Genomic DNA, 19,639 nt, shown 5'->3' with positions numbered 1-19,639 from the left:
ATGCAGGGAGGTGCTGAGCACAGCACTTACACCTAACAAGGATTAATACGCTAAGAGAGCGCCGGCAACAATCCCTGCTAGTGGATGTCCGGCACGCATCGCTACCATACCCTGCATGCATTTTCTCAGAGTCCTCATCCCTACCAGGCTCACTGCAAGTCACAGTGCCGGCAGTGCACGGCCTGAACAACTGTACACAGCAGCCCTCAGGAGAGTCTCCGTGACAATCCCATTTAACAGATGGTGAGCCTGCCGGCACCCAGAGTCCTTCACAAGTACAAGCACAAGCAAGGGTCCTGATCCGTCCAAGAGCCATGTGCATTCTTCCAAATAGGTGAGCAGGCACGGGGGGTGGTCTGAGAGGTGACTGGCAACATTACAGGCGACCCACAGGAGACACTCCTTGGCATGGAGGAAACACCTGAGGACTGGGGGGCTTTAGGTTGGAGAATCTGCCCCGTTGTCACTGGGAAGCTCCCTGGGCACAGTCCAGTCAGGGCTCGTAAGGGTCTTTCTGTCTATTCCTTTACTCCGTCCCACCTCTGTCCCTGGCTCTGCCCTGTGGGGTGAGACTGGCCCCTTCACCTGGTCTGCCCCGGCTGAAGGGAACCCAGCCATACCTGGCAGTTGGGTCACATGGGTGGGCACAGGGCCCAGGCTTACTGTTGGGATGGGCTTTATGGACCCACTTCCTGTCTGGGAGGCCCCAGGCTGCACAATGCCCCAATTGTTCCCCAGCCTCCCAGGACAGGGAGGCCCAGGCAGAGGTGCCAGCTCTGTTGGGTGCCGGACGAGGGCCTGGATTTACTTACGGCACACGTTTTCCTCAGAAGCAGGTTCGAGGGCCCAGCCCTGGAGGTGAACCGGTCCACGTGGCTCCCACTCCTGCTGTGCTCCCAGCCTGCTTTCTGCAAGAGAGGGGGCGAGTGTCTGCAGCACAGACCGGGGACCCACAGGTGGAGGGGAGAGGGGACCCATTTTCCAACTGCGGAGCCACATGGGGCCTCCTGGGAGACCCAGGCTGGTCCCGGAAGTGGCTGCCACCTCCAAGAAGCTGCTGCAATTTCAATGGATCCAGAAACCCCAGATGAAAAGCTCCCGGGCCAGGAGCAGCACCCAGCACCCAGGGCCAGGAAACAGGGCACGTGTGTCCCTGACTAGATCTTTCCAAAGCCTGCACGAGTGTCATGGCCGGTCCTGACTGCTCCCAAGTTCAGGGGCTCCTGGAGTTACCAACCTCCTGCAAAATATGTGCACATGGAGACATTGATGTCAGAAGGGTCAGCGGGCCCAGATCCCATAATGCTGGCGAATGTTTGTGACCTGCTGAAGGCCTAGGACTGACTGTGTCATTGTCACTGCGACAGGTTGACGCAGGTGGGTACCCCCACCGCTTCTGAGCCACGTAACCAGCCCTGAGCCTCTACGACCTTCAGACTCCTCACAAAACAGGAACGGCAGTCCTCCCCAGCTCGGCAGGCAGTTATGAGCGCATCTGGGCAAAGTGCGCAGTGTCGAGGGGAAGGCATTCCCCCCGAGGGGGCAGAATCTGATTCCTTGGGCAAAAATATTTTACTCTTTATATATAAAGCCCAGATAGGCTAGGCACATTGACTCACACCTGCAATCTCAGCACTCTGGGAGGCCGAGGCGAGAGGATTGCTTGAGCCCAGGAATTCAAGACCAGCCTGGACAACATTTTGTAGAGACTTTGTCTCTACAAAAATTAGCCGGGTGTGCTGGCGTGTGCCTGTTATCCCTGCTTCTTGGGAGGCTGAGGCAGAAGGATCGTCTGAGCCTAGGAGGTCGAGGCTGCGGCAAGCTACGATCATGCCACCGTACTCCAGCTTGGGCGAGAGAGGGAGACCCTGCCTCAAAAATAAACAAAGCCCAGATAATAAACAGAACCTAAGCACATGCATGCCACATCTGTGGCATTCACATTTCATGGGGAGAAGCTCTTGCGCAAAAATGTCTAAAAAGGCTCTTTGTAGGAGACAACAATGAAAAAAACTTAACAAAACCCTAATGTGGAGAGTGAAAGAGAGTTTCTGAAATGTAGCAAGGGCTCAGCTCGGGCTGCTTTCCTGTCTCTGATATTGATAGGTGTTATGGAGGCAGGGTCACTAGTCTAGTTGTAGGAGCCACCCCACTGGGGTTCCCATCCTGGCTCTACTACTTTCCAGCTGTGTGACCTTGGGCAAGTTGCTTGACTTCTCTGTGCCTCCCTTTTTTCCATCTGTGAGCAGAGCTAATTGGTTCAAGCCCCTGTCCCGTGTGGCTGCCGTGTGCCTGGTGGTAAGCGGGAGGCCCCAGAACCTGCTTGCTGGGGGCTTTCGCCACCCTCATCCTGTGTGCCAGGTGCCATGGTTTTACAGACGAGGAGACTGAGAACAGAGTCCTTGTGTGTGCAGTTTCTCTGGGAAGCTTCCAGAACCCCCACCCAGGACTCTGCAAAAGAGACCTCAGAGGCCACAAGATCGGATAGGTGTCCAGGCCTTTCTCTTAAAGGAGCAAATTATTTTCCTAAAACCATCCTGTTGCTTGTGGGCGTGGAAGCAGGGTTAGGAAAGGACCCAGAATTCGATTAGGTGGAAAGAGCCGGATAAACAGGACAGGTGGCACTAATCAAAGCTGACGCTCAGACAAGGCCTGTGAGGCCTTCGGGCCTGTGAGCTCAGAGCACCTCGCGGAAACGTCCTTCTTCCCAGACGCCAGACAGGCGGACCCTGGGGGGTTGGCCTGGCAGCACAGCACCCCTCCACCCAAGCTGGGCGCCAGGGCTAGCCAGGCACAGGCCACGGAGACCATGCTGTGTGCACCCCCGCCAAGGGGCCCCTGGGAAGAGATGCATGCCCTCAGAGCAACAGAGGAGGTGGGGGGTCTGTAGGGTTTCCTGGCCCTGTCTCCAGCCCGTGTGTGGATGTCGAGTTTCAACTGGGCAGGTGACAATTTTTCTGGGCCTCAGTTTCCCCCTCTGTAGAGGAAATGGGCGTGGGCCTGGGCTTCTGGCGTTGAGGTCCTAGCACATGCCCTGGCAGGCAGACAGGCCACAGGCTTGGGACCCTGCTCTCTCTCCCCACCCTTCCTACCTCTCTCTTTTCCCCTCTGTCGCTCTCCTTCCCTCCCCCCTCCTTTTCTCCCTCCCTCCCTCTCCCTCCCTTCCTCCCTCTCTCTTCCTTTCTCCTCTCCCCCAACCCACCCTTTCCCTCTCTCTTTTCTAGTGCTGTGACTTAGTCAGTCATCTAACAGTTTTTGGCTGGCTCCCCCACCCCCCACCCCCTTCTGTCTGCTCCTGAGTCCTGGGTCCCAGTCCAGGCCTGAAGTCCTGGCCAAATGCGTCCATGTCCACCTGCCAGGCTGAGGCACCAAGAACACCACTGTAGCCCCGGTGCCCACTGCTTGGTGAGGCATCCACCGCGGGGCTCCCAAATCTGCAGAGCAGACAGACAATAGATGAAGGCACTCGAGGGCGACAGCTGGGTTGGGAGGGTGGGGATGGCCCTCGTGGTGCCCCTGGGCCCGCCTGTTGACTCTGGCTGCCGCGAATAGACTCTTGAAAGGCGCCACGTCCCCCGCTTCCTCGGGGAGGCACCTTGTCTTTTTAAGTAATTCTGTCATGTCGATAATGCCCATTCTTTCCATGGGACCATGTGCCAAGGTCAATGTTTGTGTTGTTTTAAAAACTTACGTTATATCACTGTGGGAACCTGGGTGGACAGAAACCATTTTTCTCCATTTAAGGTGGGGTGGGTGGGCAGTGAAGATAGATGGGTTTTCACGGTTCCTCCATTGCTCTGAGGCGGAAACCAAAGTGCCCGGTACACGGCTTTCTGCCGCCGCCCACGCCCTAAGGGTAACAGAGGCGGTGCTGGGCATTTTCTAGAAAAACAGATGAAGGAAGGGGAGGTGAGGGATGGAGGGAAGGAGGGGGCACTTCCTGGGGCTGAAACCCAGCAGCCTTGGGAGGGAGGCTGGAGGCTGGAGATGGCAGTTGGGGAGGACGCGGGAGAACACCGTCTTGGGGTGAGGTGTGTCTGAGACCAGCTGCCTCTGCAGGAGGGCGAGAGGGTGATTTTAACTGAAAAGGACAAAATTAAATAAGGCCCAGGACTCAGATCCTCAGGAGCCTAATGCATGCATCCCCTGGCACGGTGGCTGCCCCCACCTCCTGCCAATTACCTTCAGCATGTGGCCAGCCACCGACATCAGGATGCCTAGATGAGATGTTGTGCCCTGGGGCCTGCTTCAGTCTCGGGCAAAGCAGGACACATGGCTGCCAGCAGTCCTTGTCCCTGAAAAGCCAGGACTGTGTTTGTCAAAAAAACGCCCTGACACTGCCAAAGCTGGGTCCGGCTCTCCTGGTACACAGGGGACACTCCTGGGCTCCTTTCACTGGAAGGTCAATGGCAGGAGGGTTTGTTGGGTTTCTGTTATGGAGCTGGGCAACAGCAGCAGAGAGGGTGTCCTGAGGCTCTCTGCAGACCCCTCAGGTCTCATCAGCTACCTCTTCCAGGGAGGACTCCTGAATTGACACTCGCTGGGCTCTCTGGTTTTGACGACATGAGAGGAAACTCTTTTTACCCCTGCCTCCCATCCTTCTACAGGTCTTCCTGGAGTGGAGACCATGGCACATAAGCCCCCTGGTAGCTCGCAATCTAGTGGACAGAAATGCAGAACTAAGATCTCCTGGGAGCTAGGGGAGAAAGTAGGGTGCTTTGGAGGCAAAGAACAGGGCTAGGGGTCAGGGAGAGCCCCTCTGAGGGCTAGAGGAAGGAGGAGCAGGGCAGAACTGGGCAAAAACTGGGGAGCGATGTTTTGCAGAGAAGAATGTGGGCGAGGCCAGGAGAGGAGAACACCTTTCTCCTTAGGTGATGGGAGGAGGGTACTGGAGGTCTTGGAGCGAGCTGCTCCTGTGGCTAAGCCCACTTGGGAGGGATCTTGGGGGATCTGACCTCAGTCCCCCAAACCCATGCATTTCCGCCAACACCCACGAACTGGGCAGTCGGATAGTTCACCCAGGGAGGGACCTACTCGGGCAGCAGTGTCTGTGTCCCTGCAGCCTGCTAGAGGCCTCCCCAGGCCCAGTTCCCCAGCAAGGCTACCTTTCCCTCGGAGACTGACCCACTGGCCACAGTGCCACACGAGGCTGGCCTGAGCCACCGCGCCCACAGTGTGGACTGCAGTGTACCGCTGCTCTCATCCTCAGTTGCACGTCCCCGGGTACAGCAATGGTGCTGAGGGCGGTGGGAAATGCCAGACTTTGGGGTAGGGTGCAGCACCTCCCCCACCCTGGAGGCTCCAGCAGAAGTGGGTGCTGGCTCCTGCTCCCTGCTGGTCCAGGGACAAGGGGCACCCTCAGAGCCACTTGGGTTGTAAGCGACACAGCCAGGCCTTGAGCCCACATTGTTGGGGATTTGTGTTTGGGACAGTTTCCATTGCCCTCTGACACTACCTGGCTATGCATCTTGTTCCAGGGACTTAAGCTCTCTGAGCCTCACTTTCCCACTGTCAAATGGGGTTAGAGGCAATTCCTACCTGGTAGTCTCACACAAGGAGTGCACGGGGGTGGGGGGGGGGGGTAATACATGTATGGCTTTGATGACAGGGTCTGGTGCTGGTGCCCCCTGTCTCTTCTTTGTGTCTCCCTCTGGCCAGGATCCATTTCATCCCAGTCCTAGGGGCCGGTTGGACAGCACTGGGTTCATGTGTGCACCGTGTGTTTTTAGAAATGAGAGACATAGGGCTGGGTGCAGTGGCTCATACCTGTAATTTCAGCACTTTGGGAGGCCAGGGTGGGAGGATTGCTTGAGCCTAGGAGTTTGAGATTAACCTGGGATACATAGTGAGCAGTCGTCTTTACAAAAATAAAAAAAAAGAGTCAGGCGTGCAGCACATGCCTGTAGTCCCAGATACTCCAGAGGCTGAGGAAGGAGGATCCCTTCAGCCCAGGAGTTTGAGGCTGTAGTGAGCTATGATTGCACCACAGCACTCCAGCCTGGGTAACAGAGTGGGACCTTGACTCTATAAAAACACAGAAATTAGCCAGGCATGGTGTTGAGCCCCTGTAGTCCCAAATATTTGGGATGCTGAGGTGGGAGGATTGCCTGGACCCAGGGGCTCAAGGTTGCAGTGAGCTGTGAAAACATTGCACTCCAGCCTGGATGACAGAATGAAACCCTATCCTGAAAGAGAGAAAGAGAGGAAAGGAAAGGAAGAGAGGAAGGGAGAGGAGGGAAGGAGGGAAGGAGGGAAGAGAGGAAGGAAGAAAGAGGGAGGGAGGGAGGAAGGAAAGAAGGAAGAGAGAGAGACACATAGACACTGCAGGACTGATGTACCCACCTCAGCAATGAACGTGTCAATCAACAATGTGCCGCCAATCACTGCATGTCTTCAAGGTGCTGGTGAAGCTATTTTTCTCTCTTTTGTGTAACCTCACAATAGCCGTACTCCTTTCACAAATGAAGAAACAGTGGTTCAGCCTCTTACCCAGCATCTCACAGCTGGCACACAGGGGTGCCACAGTCAAGTTGATCCCGGAGGTGCCTCCTCCCCACCACCACGCTGGACCATGTGGTGCATTCCTGGTTGTGTGAACACTGTGTGTCCACTGGACCTGTGGACTCCCAGAAAGCACGAACGTCCCCCCAACCCTCGCCACCCAGGATGCCCCTGCCCTCAGGGTACAGATGGTTCCTATACCCCACAGGCCAGAGAAGTGGCCAGGTTTGGGAAAGACATTCTGATGAAGCACAGGAAGTAACCATTAGCCCACACGCTCTTCCTCTCCTGAATGCATTTCCTCCAACCAAAAACAGCAGGGGAGGTGGGCAGAGTGCGCTCAAGTTGGCTCCTGGGCCCCACTGAGATGTTGCTTTATTATATTTTTGTAGAGATAAGGTCTCACTATGTTGCCCAAGCTGGCCTCAAACGCTTGGTCTCAATTGATCCTCCCAACCTGGCCTCCCAAAGTGCTGGGATTATGGTCATGGGCCACCAAGCCTTGTCAGTGATGCCATTTTGAGGAACTAGCATGAAATGCTCTCCATGGGACAGGAAGAGAGAAAGGCAGAAGGACCCAGGAAAGGCAAAGGTGCTTGCTGAGTACAAAACACCCCAGCTCAGAACTGGGGGCAATGTGGAATGAGCCAGTATGGCTGACACTTCTGGGGCCTTGGATTTGGGACAGAGGCCCAGGGAATTCTGGGTCTCAGAGATCTGGGTGTGGGGGAGGTGAAGACAGAGCGAGGGGTTGTATTGGGGCTGGGGGCCCTCGCCCACCAAATGGCACAGGTAACTGTTTCCTCAGAGATGCTGGGTGGACTGGGATTAGGGACATAGCACAGGTGACCATGTGGGACCCAGCCTGGCACACAGCACAGACACCATTGCCATGGGCATAGGTTGTGTCTGAACCCCAGGCTGGAGTTCTCTCGACTCTCTAAGCTCGGGGACCCTCAGATGTGGGTCTGCTGACTCACCCCTCCCAGGCCTCTCTCTCCCGGTGTCATTTGGCCTGTGGTGACCGAATAGCCCCCTGTATCTGGTTCATGGAAGGCTCAGGGAGTGGAGAGGCGTGAGGGCGTGGGCCAGCCATGCAGGCTGAGAGTCAGTGCTGGTTGGTGTGAGAGGAAAGTCTTGGCCTGTCCCCCTCCAGTGCCCTATGGGGCATGTCAGTCCTCTATGAACAGGTGCTCACTCTGTGCCCAGCTGGGACCTGAGTCCTCTCTGGGCAGTGTCTCTTGCATCTCCCATGACTACCATGAGACAGGCATGAAGGCCTTGCCAGGAAGATCTCGAGGTTACAGAGGAGCATTGGGGTCCCAAGAGGAGGAAGCAGCTGAGTCCAGATTTGAACCCACAGCTGTTCTTTTTCTGTTTGATGGTTTTTGAGTCAGGGTCTCACTCTGACACCCACACTAAAGTGCAGTGGCACAATCATAGTTCACTGCAGCCTCAACCTCCTGGGCTCAAGGGATCCTCCCACCTCAGCCTCCCAGGTAGCTGAGACTACTGGCATGCATCACCACACCTCACTAATTTTTTTTAATTTTTATTTTTGTAGAAATGAGGTCTTACTATGTTGTCCAGACTGATCTTGAATTCCTGACCTCAAACAATCCTTCCAGAAGCCTTCCAAAGCGCCACAGCCATCGTTTTTAACAACTTCACTGAGATCTAATTCACAGACCATGCAGTCTACCCATTTGAAGTGCACAATTCAATGGCTTTGGTGACATTTACAGAATTGTGCAGCCATCAGCATCAACAATCTATCTTTAGAACATTCATTACCCCCAAAAGAAAGCCCACGTCCACTGGCAGCCACCCCATCCTGCTGCTGCCCTCCTCTTCAACTCTCAGCCACCACACGTTTATCTCCTCTCTCTGTAGACTGGCCTGTTCAGGACATTTCCTATGAGTGGAGTCATCCACATGGGGTCTTGTGTGTCTAACTTCCTTCCCTCAGCATCATGTTTTTGAGATTTGTCCATGTTGTAGCCTGTCCCCATCCCTCATTCCTTCTTGTGGCTTGTGATATTCCATCATCTGGAGATACCACATTTATTTTTGTGCTCCTCAGCAGATGCATATTGGGGCTGTTTTCACATTTTGGTGGTTACAAGTACCGCTACTGTAAACACTGGCGTGTGAGTTTCTGTGTGGACATCTAGTTTCATTTATCTAGGGTCTACACTGAGGAGTGGAATTGTTGGGTCATATGGCAGCTCTAACTCTGTGCTTAGCTTTTTGAGCACCTGCCAAACTCTCTTCCAAAGCAGCCGTGCCTTTTCCATTCCCATCAGTAGTGTATGAGTGTGCTGATGTCTCTACCTCTTTATCAACACTTGTTATTGTCTGCTTTTTTGGTTCTATCCCTCCTAGTGGGTGTGCCACGGTCTCTTTCTGTGGTCTGTATTTGCATTTATCCGTTATGTCTACCATGTTGCTTCCCCGACATCAGTTTTGCTTCTCTCAAGGTGGCAAGATCCCCTGAATGGGACTTTCGAGGTTTAGATTGGAATCTAGGTGTGTCAGATTACGTCTCCTCTTCTCTTGTCAATAGTCACTCAACAGAGCTTTCTTAAGCACCTGTGGAGGGTCTGCTTCTGCCTGGGGAGGTGGAGTTGAAGTGAGAGCAAAGACAGAACACACAGGAACCAATGTCGAGTTTTAGGAGGACACAGGGCACAGGGCACATGCTGGGAGAGGCAGGAACACACTATGCATTTCTGGGAGTGGTCATATGTTAGCTCTTAATTGTTTAATTTTTTGGGACATACCATGTCCTTTAGCGTCCTGTTAAAAGGGCTCTGAAGGATAAGAAGAATATTGTAGGAAGAGGGGGAAGGATGAGAGATTCAGCACATTTCCTTCCTTTACTTGTAAGTGTTTATGGATCACCGATTGTGTGCTGGACATTGTGCACTCCAGCTAAGCCACAGGGGTGGGATTGCGTGCACCTCTGCCCTCCCTCTAGGTAGGCAGGGCTTGGGGAGGGCAAGTTGATTTTCAAAATGAGTGGAATCCCTCCAGCTGTGTGAGCAGTCCCTCAACTTCAGGATAGCTTGTGCCTGCAAAAATTCCATACACATCACAGGCATGAGAACAGCTGGTGTTTGTGACCACCAGACACACAAAAGCCACCAGTGGCTCCTCTGTGCTGTTAAACATAGTGGCCCATGCAGTGGGCTTCTAAATGCTTCTGCCTCTTCTTCATACAGAAAAGCCCCTTTCAGGCTCAGGCAGGCAGGCCTGTCCAAACAGCAGCAAACTCCATAGTCTATTAAGATCTGGATGTTTCTGTCTTGGCAATAGAGAACTCTCCACTGGTCCACTGGTGAGACAGCAGCTCCATGCAGAGGCTCCACCAGGGTTAGGTTTTATTCCATGGGGCCTCCAGGTTCTTACCACAAACACTCTTGTATGTGGCAATTATTTTGCCCAAGGTCTCAATCTCTTCTTTGGGGGGACAATTCCCACCCCTTGGAGACTTGGGTTTGGGCAAAACCTGTCACCTCATCCGAGGTCACCATTTGGGTTCCTGCCAAATTCCTGACGTCACATAAAGTGTGACTGTCACAGGTGCTCGAAGTCCCCCTTTCCTCCCTCACCATGTCATCTGTTTTCTGTCTCAGGCTTTAGCTGATGACGGGAACGCTTTCTGGATACTCACACTCGACGCTTTCTGTCAGGACCCTTGTATGAAAAGTGAGTTTGTTGATTTTGTATTGGGGATGTAAGAAGGCCTTTCTTTTTTCTTTCTATTTTTTAAAAACTTAAACTAGACATAGAAAATGGTGCTTTGGACACGTCAGCAAAGAAAACCATTCTGCTGCTGGGATACAGGAAAATGAAGGCCCTCTGGGGGTCTTCACCCATGGGTCTGCTCAGAAGGCCTTGGGGGTGGGGAACAGCAGTAGACCCAGCTCACTGGTTCTGGTTCAGGATCACAGCTTCACAATCTTGACTGTAATTTGAGACAAGGCTGGGGAGTGCACTTGCCCTCCATGGACCGTACCTGGGATGCCCATCCTGGACCTCAAGCAAACCCCCAAGTTTAGCCCCTGTCAAAGCTGGAAGTAACAGTGAGAGTAACCCAGGGATTGGCTGTCCAGGCTTGGGACATCCCTGGAGGAGAAGCAGAAGCAGAAGGAATTAGGGTGAGGCATCTTGAAGGGTGTCAGGTCCAAGGTCAAAGGACTAGGACATGTCCCAGCAGACCTCAAGTGCAGAAGCAGCTTTGGAATCACCCAATCCAATCCCTCATTCCCAGATGGGCTGTAACTGCCTTTCCTTCCCCCTTGGAGCTCATTCAGGAGGAAGGAGGGGGCTAAGCAGTGCTTTCGGTGACCGGAGCCTGACCCTGTCCTGAAGGCTGGAAGCATGTGTGGTTGGCTGTGGGCAGGAGCCCTCAACTTCTCAGTGAGGACCCTCCTGCTGCTCTGGGTCTCTCAATGCCAGGCCCGCTGGTGGCCCTCACAGGATCCTGCCCGGGCTTCCTTCAGAGGGCCAGACATGGGGGGGGGCGGGCATAGTCACCCTGTAGTTGGGCAGGGCTGGGTGGTAACTTGCCCCCTCACTTGTCCAGTTGGCTTAAAAACCACTCAATCAGTCAACGACCCTTTTAATTAGATGTTTATTGCCTCCTGAAATAATTGCCTTGCTGGGGCTGTGCCTGGCCCAGGGCTTGTGGGGGGGAGCACATCCCACCCGCCCCTCGAGGCTCATAGTCAGGCAGAGGAACCACAAAACATGACAGAATTAGCATACATCAGTGTATAATGACAGGTGTGTGATGCACCAGAAAGGAAAGAAAAGAGCATGATGAGAGGTGGTTGCAAAGTCCACTTATTTTGGGCCAAATGGTTGGAGGCAGCCACATGTTTACTGAGACCTAAATGATGCATAACCGATAATAATAATCAGTAATGTCTGAGTGCTGATAGGTGGCAGAGTAAGCACTTTATAGATGCCGACTTTGTGTGGATTGGCTTATCTAATGCTGATGACAGCTGTAGTAGTAAGTACTGCCATTACCTCCACCTTGCAGATGGGGAAACTGAGGCATGGAGCGATTCAGCAACTTGCTGTGATCTCACAGCTGGTCGGAGGAACCAGGACAGTGGTGGAAACAGCTCTGGTTGTTCTCCAGCATGGGTCATACCCTGCGTTGATGTTTTTCAACTGGAGAAATGAGGGCACAGAGATGCCAATTCTCCCCTGATGACAGAAACCAAGCTTGGGGTCCCTCAGGGTCCCTGTGGTTCTGTGTGTGCCATCAACATTGCTGGGGATGAGGCTGGGGTGGAGGAAGCTGAGATTTCCAGTCCTCACTGCTCCTGGGCTCCTACCTCAGTGCTGGTGGTCCAGGGTGAGGTCCAGCCAGCAGGGCTGGCCACCCCAGCATCCCTCAGCCTCCATAATGAAACTGAGACATTTGCAGAAGACACTGAGGGCTACTGTGCTCCCAAGCCCCTTTGGATGGCAATGGAATGACGTGGCCTCTGTGTGCGCTTCCCTGTGGCTGGGGATAAGGAAATATGTCAGCAAGTAAAGGGGAGTGCCTCAAATCCTGAAGCTGAGCCAGAAGCCCCAGGCCCCACTCCACCCCAGACAGATAACCTGCCCTGAGAGTACACAAGGCTACTGCTGCACACTCCCAGGCATCCCAGTGCAGGGAGGGAGGGATAGGTGGCTGCAGGTACCAGAGTGTGCTTCGCAACAGATCAGGGCAGAGCTTTGGGCCTGGGCACACTGGCCAGGCAGCTGCCACCTGCATCTGGACCGGCTGTCTGCTTCTCTCAGCAGAGAAATATGCTAGTTTGGTTGTCTGTTTTCAGATGCTTCCTCTTGCCCCAGCTCCTCACTCAGAGCATTAAACAGATTGGAGCAAGCGGGCTAATGATGTCTTGGTGACAGCCTAGTCTTCTCTCTTTCTGGAAGGGTCTTCCCAGCCTCTCCCCTTCCAAGCTCCCTCTCTCCCAGAGTTCCTCCTTGAAGCCTCTGCACCTCCCTTCCCAGCTTACTTCATGTATCTTATCTGAAGGCAGGAAGGCTGCCAGAGGCTATCCTGTCCCCCCCAGCCAGTCAGGGTTGTGTGCTCTGTAGATGGTCCCAACCAGGTAAGGTCTTTTCAAGAAATTAGACATGGAGGTGAGCCAACAGCAGCCCAGGTGCAACAGGCACAGAGGTCCTGCTGTCCACCATGCTCCAGTCCTGCCCAGGAACTGATCCCAAGAGCCCATGATGTCCCTTTTGGTTCTGGGAGCCCCTGGGGCTCACTATCTCTTTTTTCCTTTATATCTGGAGGGCATGTTTATCTGCTTTGCCTCAAAGCTCAGGATTTGCCTGGTACCTATGAGTCCTTCCCAAGAAGTCCCCAGGGGGTGCTTCTTGGAGTTAGAGCTTGGTTGAGTTTGGGTTAAGCTTGGTGGTAGAGTTCAGGAAGGTTTGAAGTCAGGATTAAAGTCTGTGTAGACTGAGTTGAGTTGGATCGGGCTGGGATTAAAGTTGGATTGGTCAATGCTGGTTTAGGACTATGGTGAAGAGCTGGAATTAGGGTTGGATTGGATTGGGTTGGGTTGGGTTGAGTTTGGCTGAGTTGAGTTGGGTTGGGTTGAGTTGGGTTGGGTTGGGTTGGGTTGAGCTGGGTTGAGTTGGGTTAGGTTGGGTTGAATTGGGTTGTGTTGAATGGCAGTTGGGATTGGAAGTAGGATTCTCACCAGGCTGGGGACAAGGTTAATGTTGGTTCAGAGTTCAGAGTGAGTTAGGGTCAGTCTTAGGAACAGAATGTCTGTCTATTTCAGTCTTCCTTCTTCCCCTCTCTGTCCTTTTCGGTAATGAAGTCAGAGTCCATTCTGGACATGACTGGGCCTCAGAGTGACATTCAAAGCCAAGACTAAAGGGCTTTTTCGCCCAGCAAAGCAGGAATTCAAGTGAGTTTTAAGACTGGTTATGAGGTGCACCCCTGTCACAGAGCAGCCCCTTGTGTCCTGCAGCCTGGAAGCACCATGGGGAGGGGTGGTCCAGAGGGCATGGAGCCGCATCCACCACCCTGTTCTTGGAGCGAGAGGCTGGCTTGATTGCCTGCTTCCAAAGCCCACGTCCTTAACCAGGAAGGAAAGGAGGGGGCAAAGGGGTAAGGGGAAGAAAAGAAGGAGGAAGGAAAGGGGGGCTGTGTGTATGAGAGTGTGTGTGCCGTGAGTGTATGCATGGGGGTGTGTGCGCAAGTGTGCACGAGTGTGACTTGAACATGAGTGTGGATGAGTGTGAGTGGATGAATGTATGAATGTGTTGAAGTTTGTGTGTGATGTGTGTGTGAGTGTGGATTGAACATGAGTGTGTCTAAGCAAGCATGGATGCATGTGTGTGTATAAGTATATGTTAAGTGTGGTGTGTGTGGTATGTGTGCAAGTATGCGTGTGTGTAGATTGAACATGAGTGTGTCTAAGTGCATGTGGGTATGATTGTGTACAAGTGTGTGTGGACTGAACACGAGTGTGTCTCCATGTGTGGATGTATGTGGGGGGGTGCACAAGTGTGTGAGTGTGGTGGGTGTGATCTGTGTGCACCAAGGGGTGCTGTGTGTGTGGTGCATCCTCCATGCTCTGCCTGCCGCCCGCTGTCCCCGGGGGTCTCATCAGTGTGCGGAGGGCGTCTGAGCCGCTGACTCACAGCGTCTGGAGTGAGTCACCGGCGGAGCTGCAGACCGGCGCGGCTGGAGTCCCTGCTGGCCGCCAGCTCAACCCAGGCTGAGTCACCGCACCTCTGCGGGGCCGCGCGGCATGCGGGGGATGGGAAGAGAGATGACTCCGAGAGGCAGTGGACTCCATCCCCAGCCAGAAACCAGGGGCAGGGGCAGGCACAGGGGACCCGACTGTGCTTCTCAGAATCTTGGGGTGCAGCTGGGCTCCCACCACCCACAATCCGTGGTGGGGGGTGCCTTCCACTCACAGGCAGTGGGGACTCTGGGACCCTGCTTGGACCTGCTTGAGCCTCTGTGAAAGAAGCTCTTTATGGAGGGAGGCCCCAGCCTCACTGGTGCCAGACCCTCCTCCACCATGGGTGGCTATGGTTATGGTCCCGAAGCTTCTAGAGGGAAAATGTCACATAAAACCAGCCCCAGACCTCACGTAACTCGCTATCCTGTGGGAGGGATGGACCATGTTCAGACACAGATAAATAACAAGGAACAGGCCATGTGATGAGAGGCCCCATGTCACGTATCTTCAAAGCTATTAGGACTGCCCGAAATGATCACCCCTTTTACTGGTGTCCAGAACGCAAACCCCTTACCGTTGGGGCCATGCTGCTCTGGCTGCATCTTTGTGTTTAACCCGGGACTTGGTGTGTGGCCAGGATCCGGTAAACACATGCTGAGTGAGGGTCTGATGAACAGCGAGGCAGACACGTAGACGCCAGGTTGTGAGAGGGAAAACTGGGAGGGCTTCTGGAAGAGGACATTCTCAGAGGAGGGACCAGCCAGCGCAAAGGCCCTGGGCCGGGAATGGGCTGACCATATTTGAGAAAGGCCAGCGGGCTGGAGAGCAGGAGGAGGCTGATAGGAGGTGAGGCTGCAGAGATAGGCCTGTGGGCTGTAGAAAGGAGGCTGGATTTTGATCTCTGAAGGGTTGCTCTTCTAGGTACTGTCTAGAAGTTCCCAGAAAAGAAAAATGTCACGGAGCCCCGGCCCCAGGCTCTAGCCCAGCCTCAGAAGACAGGAACAGGAGATTCCTGCCTCATGTTAAAGTGCCCATGAGTGGAACAGAGCCCGACTGGGAAAAGAGAAGTCAGTTTGGAACCGGCAGTGAGGATGGGGAGCTGTGTAGAACGTCGTCTACACGAGCCCTCTAGGCCACCCTCTCTGCAAGCCCAGACCAGACTCACACCTCCACCATCAGGGAGGGGGCCTCCTTTGAGAAATCAGAGAGCCGGCAGCAGCCTGCCGTGTTGGAAATGGATTTTCTAGAGGGAGATGGTCACATGGCACCGACTGTGGAAGAAACAGCAACATAATGGCTCTTCAGTATGGGTAAAAATGTGCCACAGGCACCCTGTGACACGGGAGAGGGGACCTTAGATATGATGCGGCTCATAAATTGCCCAGACCACAGGCTGCTGGGAAGTGGCTGGGGGGCTGTGAGCTATAGAGGTGAGAGGGGAGAGGCCCTGCGTGGCAGGTCTCGGTATAGATCCCAGGCAGGCCCACTTTCCAGGGGTGTCCCCTGACTGCCCTCCCCGCCTGCCCCCTGCCTCACCAGCCCATGTCCTGGCCACCTGGTAGAGTCAGTGCACCTATAAAATGAGTCCATACACAGCAGTGTTGTCTGTTTAGGATTCCTCCATTCCTCTGTCTTTCCCATTGGGTCGTGAGCTCCGTGAGGGCAGTCTCATGTCCACATTCTTGGCTTTGGAAACCCAGCATCTGGTGCAGAATCCTGGTGCAGTCTATGCTGTCAATAAGTAGCTGCTGACTGGGAGCAGTGGCTCAGCCTGTAATCCCAGCACTTTGGGAGGTCATGGTGGGAGGATTGCTTGAGACCAGGAGTTCGAGGTCAGCATGGACAACATAGCGAGACCCTGTACCTTCCCCCCACAAAAATACAAAAATTTGCCAGGGGTGGTGGAGCATACTGGTCGTGCCAGGTACTTGGGAGGATTACTTGTAGTCAGGAGTTAGAGGTTGCAGTGAGTTATGATTGAGCCCCTACACTCCAGTCTGGGTGACAAGGTGAGACCTCATCTCCAGAAAGAAAATGCATAAATAGCTGCCAAGATGATCCCATGTTACAGATGAGGAAAGCAAGACTTGTCACTGGCAGAGCCCTGTGTTCCTTCTTTCCCACACAGGTGAGATGCCCCAGGGTGCTGATTCAAGGTGGTACTCATCCACAGATGCCAACCCTGCACTGGCACCAGCCTGTAAGTGAGTGCTGTCTTAAACCCAATGCTTCACTCCCCTCACCCTGGACCTGCCCTAGATGAGAATGAGGCAGAGGGTAGTGTGTGGGGGGGGTGGAGGCCAGCTAAAGCAGCCCCCAGGGGCACTCCCACCCCACTCCTGGAGGGATTTCTGCTGCCCTGAAGCCCTGAGGTGAGCTCACTCTTGTCATCACATTCAGACACCCACAGGGCAGGGAGCTATGCAGAGTCAGCCACTCCCCAGTGAGCTTGACCTGGGGGACTGGGGAGCTGTGGGAAGAATACTCAGAACCTCTTAGAGACCACTGAGGACAGAGGAAGAAAGCATGTGCTAGAGGCGGAAGCTTGCAAAGGGCTGGGCATTTCTGATGGGGACTGTCAAGTGAGGTCAGAGGTCAGAGCCCTGAGCCACCCCCCATGGGGTGTGTGTGGACCCCATGCTGGCTGGTCCTTCCTGCACCACACTTGACTGAGAACTTGGAATGACTTCTCCTCAGTGGCTGTGCCAGGCCTCCCGCTCCCAGCTCAGGGCCGGCCAGAGTCTGGGGCTTGGTCTGGGTTTCTGGGTGCACCGTGAGCTGGGAGGTCGCTCCGTCCCTCGATGGTGACTTTCCTTCTCATGCTTGCCCTCACCCCCTTGGCTCAGTCTTGGCTTTCTCTTCTCCCTCGTCTTCTTTCTCTTCCTCTTTTGTCTCTTCCCACATCTTTTGGTTCCACTTTTCTTTTCTTTCTCTTTATAGAACCCAAGACACTCTAAGGCCAGGAGAAATGTCGGCTCAGAGGTTTCTTGCCTGTACCTCCTGGCTCATACTGAGAGCTGGGCTCCTTCAGAAGGTCGGTAGCATCAGCTGAAGCTGGTCCTTTAGAAGAGTCTGTGGGACACACATGGACCACCACAGGCTGGTGCCCGCCCAAGGCCATGAGACTCGCATGATTCCTAACTCCACTGAACATTGCAGGTCAGGTGTCAACTACCTTCCTTTCTTGGAAGGAAGCCAGACACAGCCCCAGCAGACCCGGACGCGAGGCTGAAGAAGAACAGGACGGTGGAAGGGCCAAGGAGGGATGTCCAAACCCAGTCGGGGGAACCAAGATGGTGCTGGGTGGAAGTGGCCTTGGAAGGGCTAGGACGATTGAAGGGTGCAGTGCTCATGGGTACGGCAGAGGTGTGGGGGCAGAGAAAGGCATTTGAGGAGGACACAAAAATGCACAATGGATAGGAAGACACAGACCCGAGTCCAACCTTGGCTTTGATGCTTTCTGGCTGTGTGTCTTTGCTCACGTCCCTCCCACTTTAGGGTCCTGTTTCTTGATTTGTTGTGTGCTTGGCCTGTGCCTGGCACACACTGAGAGCGTGTGGTTTCTGATATCTTTTAGAACTTGCCAGCAGGCTGGGCATGGTGGCTCATGCCTGTAATCCCAGTACTTTGGGAGACAGAGGCAAGAGGATTGCCTGAGCCCAGGAGCTCTAGATCAGCCTGGGCAACTTGGTGAGACCTCATCTCTATAATTTAAAAAAAAAATTAGCCAGATGATGTGGCACACACCTGTAGTTCCAGCTACTTGGAAGGCTGAGGCAGAGGAATAGCCTGAGCCCAGAAGGTCAAGGCTGTGGTGGCTGTGAGCATGCCATTACACTCCAGCCTGGGCAACAGAGTGAGACTTCAACTCAAAAAAAAAGAACTTGCCAGCTGCATGGGCAATATTGCTAGGCAAGTGGAGAAACCTAGAAAGATTATCCTGGATGTCCATGCTAACGGGCACTTACTGTGTATCAGGCACTGGTCTACGAGCCGTAGGGGTCCCGCCATTCAGTGCTCATGACAAGGACTGCATGGGAAGGGTTCACCAGCCTGCTGCGAGGCTGGAGGAGGCTTCCTGGGAAGGGCTGTGGCCACCAGGGAGCTCCTGGGCATCTCCTTTCCAGAGCAACGCTCTTCCCACCACGCCTCTTGCCTCCCCATTTAAGGGCTTTAGAGGACAGGCAAGGAGGTTTGGGCTTCACCCTAGTGGGAAGGGAGGAAGTACAGTGGCCTTTGGAAGTGTCTGTGCCGGGCAGGGCCCAGTCTCAGTCCTGGGGGCCAGTGGGACGAGAGACCTCGGGGCTGTAGAGTGGCCACTAAGGTTCCTGTTTTGGGAGCGTCTCTCTGTAGCCGCATCGCTGGGGCCTCCTGTCCAGGGTCTCTGGAAGGTTCTTCTCCTCACACCTCCTTCCAGCTTCCTGTCGTGACGGCTTTATGCGTCGGGGGAGTCATAGGATTTTGCTTTGGTCTCATGTTCTCCATATGGCCTGTCCTCCTGGGACATTTCTTCGAATGACAGCCAGGGCCGTCACTGCCAAGGACACCTTCCTTAGGGACCATCAACATATGGAACTTATTTTTCATTTAAAAGAACAACAGACTCCCCCCATCCACCCTCTGCCTCTCCCTCTCCTGCCTCCCGCTGCTGTTCCTGGCTGTCCCTGTAAATATGGGGCGGTAGCTTCTCCTGGGGCTTTGCTGTTGTGTCCAGCCTGGAAATTTTTCTCATCCCCCTTGGCTAGATCACGTTCAGGGGCAAAGTTCAGACCCTGGCCAGACCAAGAAAGCCCCATGGACACCTCGGACGTCCTGCCTCTGCCTCATGCACCCCTTGACCTGCAGGCAAACTGATCCGCGCTGATTCCTTCTCAAGCATCCTTCTCTCTACCCTTGGGAGAGCTTTGGGGTGAAAACCTGTGGCCTAAATCTTTGGAGTGTTTGGGGAAAAAATCTGAGTCGATTCATTCTCATGGTACCAGCCCTCCATGCAAGACTGGAGCCTCTCTGAACGTGAAGGGCCCATCCTACCAATGTCACCTCTCCAGTGGCAGCTCCTGTCCCAGGCTCTGCACTTTCTAACTCCTGGAATGTATTATGTGTTTTCATCCTCATCACAAGACGATTTTATAGGCAAGGGCACTGAGACAGAGAGGTTGAATAACTCGCCCAAAGTCCAGGGATACAGGCAGGACTTGACCCAGTCCTGACACTGAAGCCTGGCTCTCAACTGCTTCATGGAATGATCCCATAGTGACCACCTTTTAAGACTGCATCGCAGCTCGGTGAGGGGTGCTGAGATTGCTGGCTTGTTCTTGACATTGGCGACGGGGGTGTGCTTTTGCGGATGTTAGCTCGTTCAAGAGGGATTCGTGTCAGGTCTGATGCGGGGAAAGAGGAAGAAAGTGAGAGAA

This window comes from Carlito syrichta, unplaced genomic scaffold (genome assembly GCF_000164805.1).
Source record: "Carlito syrichta isolate Samal-C Ts95f unplaced genomic scaffold, Tarsius_syrichta-2.0.1 Scaffold145269, whole genome shotgun sequence".
Lineage (NCBI taxonomy): Eukaryota > Metazoa > Chordata > Mammalia > Primates > Tarsiidae > Carlito > Carlito syrichta.
Note: the sequence above shows the minus strand (reverse complement) of the source record.